The sequence below is a fragment of the Rhinolophus sinicus genome, linkage group LG06, assembly GCF_036562045.2.
Source record: "Rhinolophus sinicus isolate RSC01 linkage group LG06, ASM3656204v1, whole genome shotgun sequence".
Lineage (NCBI taxonomy): Eukaryota > Metazoa > Chordata > Mammalia > Chiroptera > Rhinolophidae > Rhinolophus > Rhinolophus sinicus.
Window position 1 is genome coordinate 94,301,342 of NC_133756.1, and position 12,286 is coordinate 94,313,627.

Below are 12,286 nucleotides of genomic sequence, written 5' to 3' on the forward strand. Positions count from 1 at the left end.
AAATTTGTGTTGAGTTCATTAGTAAATGGTTTAGTTTATTAGCTAAAGTCCATAGTTTATTCAGATTTCCTTTATGTGATATCTTCTTCTCTTCCAGGATCCCACTCAGGATACCACATTATATTTATTTTTTAAATTAAGCTTATTGGGGTGACAATGGTTAGTAAAATTACTCAAATGTACAATTTTGTAATACATCATCTATGTATCACATTCTGTATTCACCACCCAGAGTCAGTTCTCCTTCCATCACCATATATTTGACCCTCTTAACCCTCTTCTACTATCTACCCTCCCCCCTTATGCTCTGGTAACCACTAAACTATTGTCTGTGTCTATGCGCTTTAGTTCCTTTGTCTTGTTCCGTTGTTGCTTTCAGTTTTATATCCCATATATCAGTGAAGTCATATGGTTCTTGACTTTTTCTGTCGGACTTAAGAAATAATATTTCTTAACCTTGTTATAACTTTATTTGTAACTTATTTGAAACTCAACTTATTTTTTTGTACAATTGATTCTGTTTCTGTATTATTATTTTGTCATAACCATCATAGATAGCAATAAAATTACCTAAAATTACCTGATTTTTGATTTTGTAATATTCCATCTGGCATTATAGTATACATTATTTAAACTTTTAGATGATATTTCCAGTATTTATTTCATACACACTGTGTGATGATGTATATTTTTATGATTTTATTTTGTCTAGGTATAAGTTTATTTTCTTTGAATGTATTACTGAAAGTGGAAGTTATGGATGCAAATACTTTTACACTTTACTGTCAAAATTTTATGCCAAATTATATCATACAAGAAATTTAAGATAATGACTGACAAAAAATGAATAATTCTTTTTAATAAAACTACTAATTTAATAGATGAAAAATAGTCAGTTTCATTGGCACATTTTGTTATGATTGGACTTTTAACATCTTCATTAGCTAGTTTTTTATGTGAATTATTAATTCATATCATTTCTATTTTGTTACAAGTTTTGTATGTTTTTATCAACTGTGTAAATTATTTTCTGTATAGCAACATATTAGCTCATGGTCTATGTTAGCAAGCATTTTTTGGTTAGTTTGATAATGAATTTTGTTTATGATATTATATGACATGTAAAACACTCAAATGTTTTGTAATGTAATTCATTTACATTTCTTTCTGCGTGTTTCTCTTTTTCAAGCTTAAATACTGTACTACTCTATAATTTCTTATAATTGATTTTTAAGTATTTTTTATCCTTTTCTAAAATATACGTAAGTTATTTGCTATGAACTATTGGGTTTTATTACTGACGGTATTATTGATATTTTTTCAATGAATGTGAAAGATAAACTACTTAAATCATACTTCATTTTCTTACAAATTGTAGCATTGTCTTTAACATTAGTTTAGAATGTGCTCTGGGCTATTTATTTTTGGAGGATATAAAATAAAGATACTAGACTTTGATATTTATGTTAGGGAATCTTTGACTATAAGAGATTGAAATCCAGTCAACCTATCTCCAAACAAACAAACAACAACAAAAAACACCACAAACAAACAAAAACAGGAAAACAATGGCCTAATGTAAGCATATAATAGATAATCTAATATTCCTTTAGATACAAAACAAAAAATGTCCAGGTGTCTGGAAATCTGGTCTAGAAAATAGAAAGTAAGGAAATCATTCTCTCTGATTAGCATGTCCAGTGTAGAATGAGTCCTACTTTTGTATCCTGCATTCATAAAATACTAATTGTGGCATTTTTTAATAAATTAGTTAACTTCTCTGACACCAGTTTCCAGGTATGAAGTAGATACACTAACACTTATAGACCAGGTGTGATGTTCTGTGTATGTTGTGCCTCCCTGTTGCACTACTGCACACAGTGGGCAGCTGTTTATGGTAGAAGTCATTATTATTACATGCACTGATCTATCATGCCACAGCCCATTGTTAATCACTGTGGTTTTATAATCTTCACTAGTCCTCCTTTGTTCACATGCTTCTTAGTTATTCTTGTATTTTACATGCTCCCAGGGGAATTTTAGAATAAGTTTTCTGACAATTAAAAGGGAGTTTGAATGAAATTTTAATATGTACACTTACCAAGGGCCATATTTTATGTAATCATTACGCCATATATATATATATATATATATATATATATATATATATATATATATATATAATCTTTAAGCAAAAATTTATATTTCTTCATATAACTTCCTCAAATTTTGGGTAAAAGTATTCCTAGACAAATTATATTTTCTTACTATTTTGAATGAGAATTTCTCTGCTCCATAGTTTCCAATTTATTATTGCCGTGAATTTTAAGAAAAGAAAATGGCAGGCACCATTGATCCTTAAATATATTTGTAAACTCAATTCAGGATCTGTATTGAACATTCATTGATGTAGAGCATTTTTCACTTAGTTTTTCTTAAGAAAATTCTTTTTTTTTAATTTATTTATTTCTAATATGCTTTTTTTAAATTTATTGGGGTGACAATTGTTAGTAAAATTACATAGATTTCAGGTGTACAATTCTGTATTACATCATCTATAAATCCCATTGTGTGTTCACCACCCAGAGTCAGTTCTCCTTCCATCACCATATATTTGATCCCCCTTACCCTCATCTAGAAAATTCGACATATAAAATTTTATCTATGTGGTGATGGAAGGAGAAATGACTCTGGGTGGTGAACACACAATGTGATATATAAATGATGTATTACAGAATTGTACACTTGAAAACTATGTAATTTTACTAACCATTGTCACCTGATAAAAAAGAAATATCATCTGCAAATCATAGATTTGTCTCTTCCTTGCCAATATTCACAGCTTTTATTTCATTTTGATGAAGTTCTTTATTTATCATATACCTCTAGAAAAAATAATGCAATTAACATAGTGAGAGTGGACATTCTTAATTATTATTTAATGGAAATGGCTCCAGTATTTCATCATGAACTATAATATTTCCTGCTCGCTTAAGCTAGATTTTTTTAAATAATAAAATGTGTATTTACATTGTTATTTTTAATATAGTTTGTCTCCTCAGGGATGAATGTTATTCTGGGCCCTTATGCAGAATAAAGGGAAAGAAAGTATGACCTTTCTATTTGAACTACCTGTAATATATTAATAGGTATCCTGATATTAAGCACTGATTAGATTCTTAGGATAAAATCTTCTTTGTCATAGAAAATTATTAATTTACTCTACTCTTGAGATAATATCACTAATTGATTTCAAATGCACATCTTTATAATGATAGATTGGATTTTCATTCATTTTAATTTTGATTTATATTGATTTGATTTATTTTTATTTATTGCTAACTTGGCCATAGGCTATTTTTAATAATATTTTTCAGTGAACTATGAGTTATATTTTTAATGAACCCTAGAATATCTGAAAATATTTTTTCTATGAGATCACTTATAAGTTCATCTACAAACAAATATAAAGGCCAGTCTGAATTTATTCCTTAGTGGTAGCTTTTAACAATTATCAAAGTGTAAAATAAAAAAGAAATTACCAATATATGGCTGTATGTGTATATTCATTATTTTAATTTTCATTCTATAGATGAAAGCCAATTTATAAAAACCTTTAAAAAGTTTTATTTTGTTTTAATCTTGAGATCATTAAAACTATGTAAAAATATCCTATTACATTTGAAAGTTATAAAGAAGGAAGTGAAAATCACCTGTTTCACAAGATGGTTGATGTTCTCTCTTCCAACTTGCCATCTTTCTTCCTCTCTCTCCACATATACATACTCCCATATATATTTAGAACCATACTGTATAGATAGCTACCTTATGACTTGCATTAAAAATAATAATAATCACCTAGGATTAAAGTGAGTAACTGAGATGTAAAGCATCAGCAATATAAACAGCATAAGCTTAAAAATCTGGGGGAAGGCAACCTAGGGCTGATTTGACAGCAGTGTGGAGGGATCTCCCTGTGTCCTTACCCCAGGCCCTGTTTCCTATCACTCCTCATGAGTGCCTCATACTGCAAAGGCCACTGCTTGGTTCCATGTGGCTGTTGGCCACAGCTTTTATTATCATTAAACTGCAGTATTCCAGCCAGTAAAAAAGAGGAAGAGATGAAAAAGAGTAATGACCCCACCCTTTCATAGAACCATTTCTTTCTATAAGCCATTAACCATAACTTAGTCACAGAACAAATCACAGCTGCAACAGAAGCTGAGAAATGAAGTGTTTATTGCATGTTGCCACATGCCTAAGAAATTGGGGTTTCTATTAGGAAAGGGAAAGAAAAGATATTGGGTCTCCAGTGGCTCTTTCTGCCATAGATTGCTTCCATATTTAATGGCTGCCTAATATTCTATTTAATGGATGTATTGGAATGTATTTTATTAATTTAGGTGATTCCCAAATTTGTTATTATTTTAAGCAATTTTATACAGTAGTAAAAATTTCCTTGTAAGTATATCTTTAAGTTTCTCTCTGATAACATTATTGGAATAAGTTCTCAGAACTGAAATGACAGGGTCAAATGCATTGAAATTTAAATTTTCTATGTAGGATATTATTCAAAAAATTATCCAATTGTATAGCTCCCATGACCCAAATGTGATATGGCTCATTTTCCCATATTTTCACCAACATGATACATAATCATTCTTGTTAATTTTTCAGGCCCAAAGCAAAATTACTTTAATTTTTATTTCTTTGCTTTATGAATTGGTTAAGCATCCTTTCCAATGCTTATTGGTCTCTGTATAAAAGTTAAATGTCAGCTGGTTCCCCTTCTTGCCCACAAGTTCTACACAGGGCTGCCTTACACTCAGAGGAACTGGCTCTTGGGGTACCCCTCTGGCTTCAAGCCGTGTAAGGGCTTTTCCTCTTACTTGACAAGCATATTCTCACTTCACAAAATTTTCTAACCCTCTGCCTAAAACAATCCCTTGTCATATCTCCATATCCACATGACTTCCTACTGCCCTTCTTTGGATCTCTGGCTATATTAACACCTTATCAGTGAGGTCTTCCCTCACCACTCTAAATAAAACAGGCCCTCTCCTGCCTCTGATACTCCTGACATTCTTACCCTGCTTCATTATTTTTCCACAGTACCAATTACCTTATGGCACATTACATAATTATTTGTTTACTACTTATATGCCCATCTTGTCCCATGAGAGTATAATCTCCATGAGGACAACAACTTTGTTTTGTTTGTTATGGCAGTCACAGAGCTTAGAACACTGCCTGGCACAGAGCAGACACTCTTTTTTTCCTTTTTTGAAGATTTTATTGGGGAAGAGGAACAGGACTTTATTGGTGAACAGTATGTACTTCCAGGACTTTTTTCCAAGTCAAGTTGTTATCCTTTCAATCTTAGTTGTGCAGGGTGCCGTTCAGCTTCAAGTTGTTGTCCTTTCAGTCTTAGTTGTGGAGGGCGCAGCTCAGCTCCAGGTCCAGTTGTCATTGCTAGTTGCAGGGGGCACAGCCCACCATCCCTTGTGGGACTCGAGGAATTGAACTGGCAACCTTGTGGTTGAGAGGATGCCCTCCAACCAACTGAGCCATCCGGGAGGCAGCTCAGCTCAAGATGCTGTGTTCAATCTTAGTTGTGGGGGCGGAGCCCACCATCCCTTGTGGGACTCAAGGAGTTGAACTGGAAACCTAGTGGTTGAGAGCCCACTGGCCCATGTGGGAATCGAACCGGCAGCCTTCGGAGTTAGGAGCACAAAGCTCCAACCACCTGAGCCACTGGGCCGGCCGAGGATTTTTTTTTTTTCTTCCTATTTATCAAACCTACTCTATTTGTCCTAAATCTTCTTGGGGAACATCTATTATTTGTTAGAAATTTATAATACATTCATTCTTTCATAGCCAAACATCTTTCATTACATAAACAGTTCTGTATTATTGTTCTCTGCCTGATTAAATAGTAGTTTTGGGAGATGTAACAATGAAAAATACTTGCTACTTATATAGAGCTTATTTACATAGAGTTTATTTTTTTGCTACTTATATGAAACTTATTTAAGATAGGTATTTAAAACACATAGCGATCATCTGAATGTCTCTGTCCCCTCAAAATTCGTATGTTGAAGTCCTAATGTTCAGTGTGATAGTATTAGAAGGTGATGCCTTTGGGAGGTGATTAGGTCATGGGGTGGAACCCTCATGAATGGGATTAGTGCCTTATAAAGAAAGGCTGCAGAGTGCTCTCTTCCTCCATGTGAGGATGCAGGGAGAAGTGTGTGACTCAAAAGAGGGCCTTCACTTGACCATGCTGGAGCCATGATTTCTGATTTCTAGCCTTCAGAACTTTGAGCCAAAACATTTTGTTGTTTATAAGCCACCCAGTGTAGCATTTTATTTTAGCAACCCAATGGACTAAAACTCACAACATCTTCTAAACTTAACTAACAATCTTACTCTGGCTCTGTTTTTCTTTTCAGAACCAGTGTGCTGATCACTGGGCACTGCCATCCACACACTTTGCCAGAAATCTAGCTTTGCAGGTAATTCCATCTTTATTTTTATTTTTATTTTTTTCCCTCCCTCTATATCAAATCAATCACCAAATCTGTCAACTCTACTACCAAATTCATTCTTTTCTCCCCATGCTCACTCTCACCAGGTCAGATCACACCACCTTTTTCTCTCATCTGAAATTGCACAGACTCATCACTGGTCAACCAAAATCTACATTTGTCTCCCTCTAATACACAACTAGATTACCATTGGAGAGATTGCTCAGAAAGGAGAATCATCCATCAGTTTACTAGCTTCTTATCCTTTTCAGAACTAAATACAAACATATTATCATAACCCACAAATGCTACTGTGTCCTCACTTCCTTAAATTTTTCCTACTCTATTTTGAAGCCCAGCTATACTGAACTACTTTCCATTTGTTGTGTTATGCTCTAGATGTTTCTATATGTTCCATATGCTTTTTTGTTCACCAATATTGCTTCCCTGGAATTACCACATTCTCCACTCGCAGAACTCTTTTAGCTGTCTAATTCCTGATTCTTCATCACAATAATAATAATAATAACAAAAATAGCTATAACAGCAGTGGCAACACAAGCAAACCTGAAAAAATACTCATTTTAAATGTTTTTTAGTAATGTTGGGAGCTTCACAAAGCATTCTACAAACATTTTATCATTGAAGATTCAGCTCAGATACCAGCTCCTTAAGGACATTTTCTTGGATAATTTTTTCCAACTATTGGGTACTCCTCCAACATATTTTCACATGTTCTTGGGAGGCAGTATTTATCAGACAGGATCCACACAGGAGAAAAAGATGTGGATAAAGGAACTTGGATGTGGCTACAAAATAATGTTTGTTATTATAATAGTGGTGGTACTTGCAGAAATTTACATATGTATTAAAATTACATAGAACTATACACACAATGAGTGCATGTAAGATTAGTGAAATCTGAATAAAATCTATGCATTTTATCAATGTCGATTTCCTCATTTTGCTATTGTACTATAACTACACAAGATGTTACCACTGTGGGAAATTGGATGAAGCATATACTGGCTATCTTTGTACATTTTTTCCTCCTATTTTATATTTCTTTATTCAGTGAGTACTTGTTGAGAACCTAATGTGGAAACTCAATGTCAAATAGGTTGGATGAAACTTCTGTGTGATATGTATAGACAGAAATGAAGTAACTGCATTAAACAATGCTGAATTGCACATTGCAAAAACTAAGGACAAATTTGGGGGAAGGGTCTTTACATATTGGCACAGACTTAGGCAAAGATTTAAGGTATCCCAGTGTCCCTACCACCTGGAATATAGCAGGAAGTCATAGACTGAACAGCTTGTGCTTCCATCCATGTCCCAGAGCCATTTCACTTGTGTGTGTGTGTGTGTGTGTGTGTGTGTGTGTGCATGTGCACACATACATGTGTATGTGATTTAATTGACATAACATAAAATGTACCCTTTAACCATTTTAAAGTGTACAATTCAGTGGCTTTTAGAATATTCACAGTGTTGAGAAATCATCACTACTATCTAATTGCAGAATATTTTTATCACCGTAAAAGGAAACTCCATGTCTATTAGGTAGTCACTCCTCATTTTCCCCTTCTCCACCCTCTAGTGACTAATCTTTCTGTCTCTATGGAGTTGCCTATTCTAGACAATTCATATAAATAGAATTATACCGTATACTATATGTAGCCTTTCATGTCTGTCTTATTTTATTTAGCATAAGGATTTCAAGGTTCATCCTTGTTATAGCATGTATTAATACTTCATTCTTTTTTATGACCAAACAATATTTTATTAAATGTATATACCACTTTCATTTATCCATTAATCAGATGATGGACATTTGTATTGCTTTCACTTTTTGGCTATTATTAATAATGCTACCATAGATATTTATATACAAATGCTTCTTTTGCTTAACATGTTTTCAAATCTTTTGGGAATACCTGGGAGTGGAAATGCAGGGTAATTCTATGTTTCACTTTTGATTAGTTTATCTCTTGCTCCAACTGTTATCTCTCGTCACAATATTACATTTGCCTTTAAATAAATTTGACAAATGCTACCTTGTAGTCCCCTCAGCTCTAGTAGAGTACTGAGTTAGGCAAATAGATACAAGCCTTTCAGACCAGACCTTCAGGGAGCCACCAGACAGGTCAAATGAACAAGCACAATTCTTTGAGAGTAAAGTCCACTCTACTCTCTCTGGTAGTAGACACTTGTACCAGGAATGCCTACTGGTATCTTCAAGACCACTACCAAGGTGGGGGTCAGGGGATGAGATCAACATATAAATTAAAATGGTACAAAGCTCTCTTACTGAGATTTAGTAGTTTTATTTGTTTTGTTCCGTTTTGTTTTTCTTTATTAAGCATTCCCTGATTGGTCTAAGCTTTTGCATAGAACCCACAGTGTCAAGAAAGCTGACAGTTTTTGCCAGTTTTGATTCTGACAGTTTTTGCCGGTTTATCCATTGTTTTTGCTGATGAGACCGATTTTTGGAGTTCCCTACTATGCCATTTTCACTGACATCTACTCTATGTACATATTATTGTAACTTCCTATAAATCTATAATTGGTTAAAAATAAAAAAAGCCTGGATCTTCCGTATATATCTGATGAATTAATGAATGAAAAAAGAGTAATAAGAAATAAAATACAGCTAAGAAACAAACTACTATTTAAAATGTATTCATTTTTGCATTTTCCAACAGCCAAAATGTCAAGCTATGAATATTTTGTCCTTTTCTTAGAAATTTTGGTAGAAAATACAGTAGCACAAATACATTAATTATGCTAAAAATTGAGATTATTTAATGTATATTTATTCTATTTTCCCTCAATATTATGAGATTTGTCTATTATTCTCTTCAACGTAAGTGAGCATGGCTTCAATTGAAAAATGCAAAAATATATATATATATGGTTTTTTTCATCTTTGGAGATGGGAATAAGTAAGTAGGGCATATGTTTTTAAAGTAAAAATAGATAACTTGAACACAGCAATTACCTCAGCTGTCAGTATGTTTTTATTTTATTTCCTTTTGAGATAGTGTTGTTTTGTACATTTATATGAGGAATATTTAAATTGTAGTTTCTTTAAAGAGGCATTTGTTTCAAGTATAGAGTAAGTGCTGATTGTGCAATTATTGCTAATTGGAGAATTTACAACTTGCTTGTTGTGTTGAGAGCCTCATGATTTCATCATTATTCCTTTCTCTTTTGTACTTCAAATTTGTGGAATGAAAAATATACTAAACTAAAATTACAGTTTCAAATACATAATGCTATAACTAAACTACTTTTTATGCTTTACAGATGGTGTAAACTCCACAGTACAGGTCTTGCATATCAATGACTCCTTTATGCTAGTTAGTCAGAACCATGTAAAGGATATTTGTGGTACTGAATTTCACTTTACTAAAATAATTTTAAACCATAGTTTTCACTTGAAAGATGAATTTTCAACATACATTTGAAAATAAAATCAAAACACATTTTTATTCATTTTGAGATTTTAATAAACATTGTATATATTTACGGTGTAAAACATGATATTTTGAATTTTAGTGAAATAATTACTATGTAAAGCTAATTAACATATCCATCTTATTACACATTTACCATTTTTTGACTGTGGTGAGAGCGCCTGAAATCTACTCTCTTAGAAAATTTTCAGTATATAATATAGTATCAAATATAATCATCAACCATTCATTAGATCTCTAGACTTAATCATCCGACATAACTGCAACTGCAAATACCATTTGACCAACATCTTCCCATTCTGCACCCCCGCCTCTCACTTTGGCAACCACCGTTTTACTCTTTACTTGTTTGTGTTCAACTATTTTAGATCCATATAAAAGTAAACTCGAGCAGTATTTGTTTTTCTTTGTCTGGCTTATTTCATTTAGCATAATGTCCTTCAGTTTCATCCATGTTATCACAAATGTAACGCTCTCCTTACAATGTACCCACATGACTTGTGTTCACCTTTTGTTATGATAACAAAAGATGAATATAAGTCACGTTTGACTTCTGCAATCACAAGAGGTGCTCAAAGTTGTTACCATCAGCGTCCAGACACTTCTGATTATGGCGAACTACTGTTTGAGCAACGTTGACCAACACGTCCACTTGAATACATTTTTTTGGCATCCCCAGTGTATATATATACATATATATACATATATATATATATATATGAATATATATATATACATACATATATATGTATATATGTATATATACACACACATATATAGTGACCTATATAGACGTATATATGTGTGTGTATATATATATGGATATATACATATTTCCACAATTTCTCTATCCATTCATCTGTTCACAGACATTTGAGTTATTTCCACATCTTGGCTATTGTGAATAAAGCTGCAATGAACATGGCAGTACTGTTATTTCTTTCAGGTATTGGTTTCATTTCCTTTGGTTATATACCCAGAAGAGGAATTGCTGGATCATATAATAGTTTAATTTTTAATTTTTTGATGAACCTGTATAAAGTTGTGTACAGTGGCTGTACCGATTTGCATCCCCAGCAACAGTGTACAAGCGTCCCCTCTTCTCCATACGCTCAACAAAAGATTGTCATTCACCTTTTTGATAAAAGCTATCTTAATAGGTAGGAGGTGATATCCTCTTGTGGTTGTAATTTGCATTTCCCTGAGAATTAGTGATATTGAGCACCTTTTCATATGTCTATCTGTTGGCTATTTGAGTATCCTTGGGAAAATATCAGTTCAGTTCTTCTGCCCATTTTTTAAAAATCTGTTTGTTTTCTTGCTATTGAGATGTATGAGAACAATAGATATTTTTATTAGTGAGAAGATATTTAATTTAGAGAATAGTTTCATTTTTATTTTCACAGATACGATTATCTTTCCAATGTTATATGTTAATTAAACTAGCATTGAAAGGAAATGGTAGATATTATTATTCTATCTCTAACTGCAGGAAAAATCAAATGAAAAGAAATGATACTGATGAGGATGAATTTATCAATAAGTTACATGGCAAAGTGTTCCCTTTGAAATTTCCATAAACAGTACAGATAATTTAAGTCCAAAGTAGTTAAAAGCATTGATAAAGATTATGTTCTCTCTTAGACAATTTCTGAATTTTCTCTCCTTATTATATCAAATTGGGCCAGCCTCATGTATGTAACACACAAAGTCAATATGGCTACCTCAAATTTGAGAGCTATTTGATATCTCATATTAGTAAATATTTTTAATCATGTAGTCACCAATCTTTTTGAGAAGTAAATGTGGTAATAATTAAATGGGTTATTTTAATATTAATTCCATTCATTCAATGAGTTATTAGACACAACTAGATATCGAGGGAAGGGCAAAAGAACAAGTAATGATATACCTCATCACTGAGAATTTAATGGAAGATTTATATGTATATATACCCATGAAAATACATTAACACAAAAATGGAATTTCATAATTGAGTGTACTATGTCAGCACTATGAGGCAGGGTTTTGTTTTGAGAGTTTTTTTATTTTTCCTTTTTTAAATTTCAGGTTTTTTGAAGTATAATTGACACATGAAATCATAAGATATTTAAAATGTAATTATGGTGATTTGATATATGTATACATTGTGAAAGAATTTTCACTATCTCATTAATTTTCTATCACCTCACACATACATACTTTTAATGTGTGATAATGTTTAAGTTCTACTCTCTTAGCAAATTCCAGTTATACAATAGTGTTACCAACTGTAGT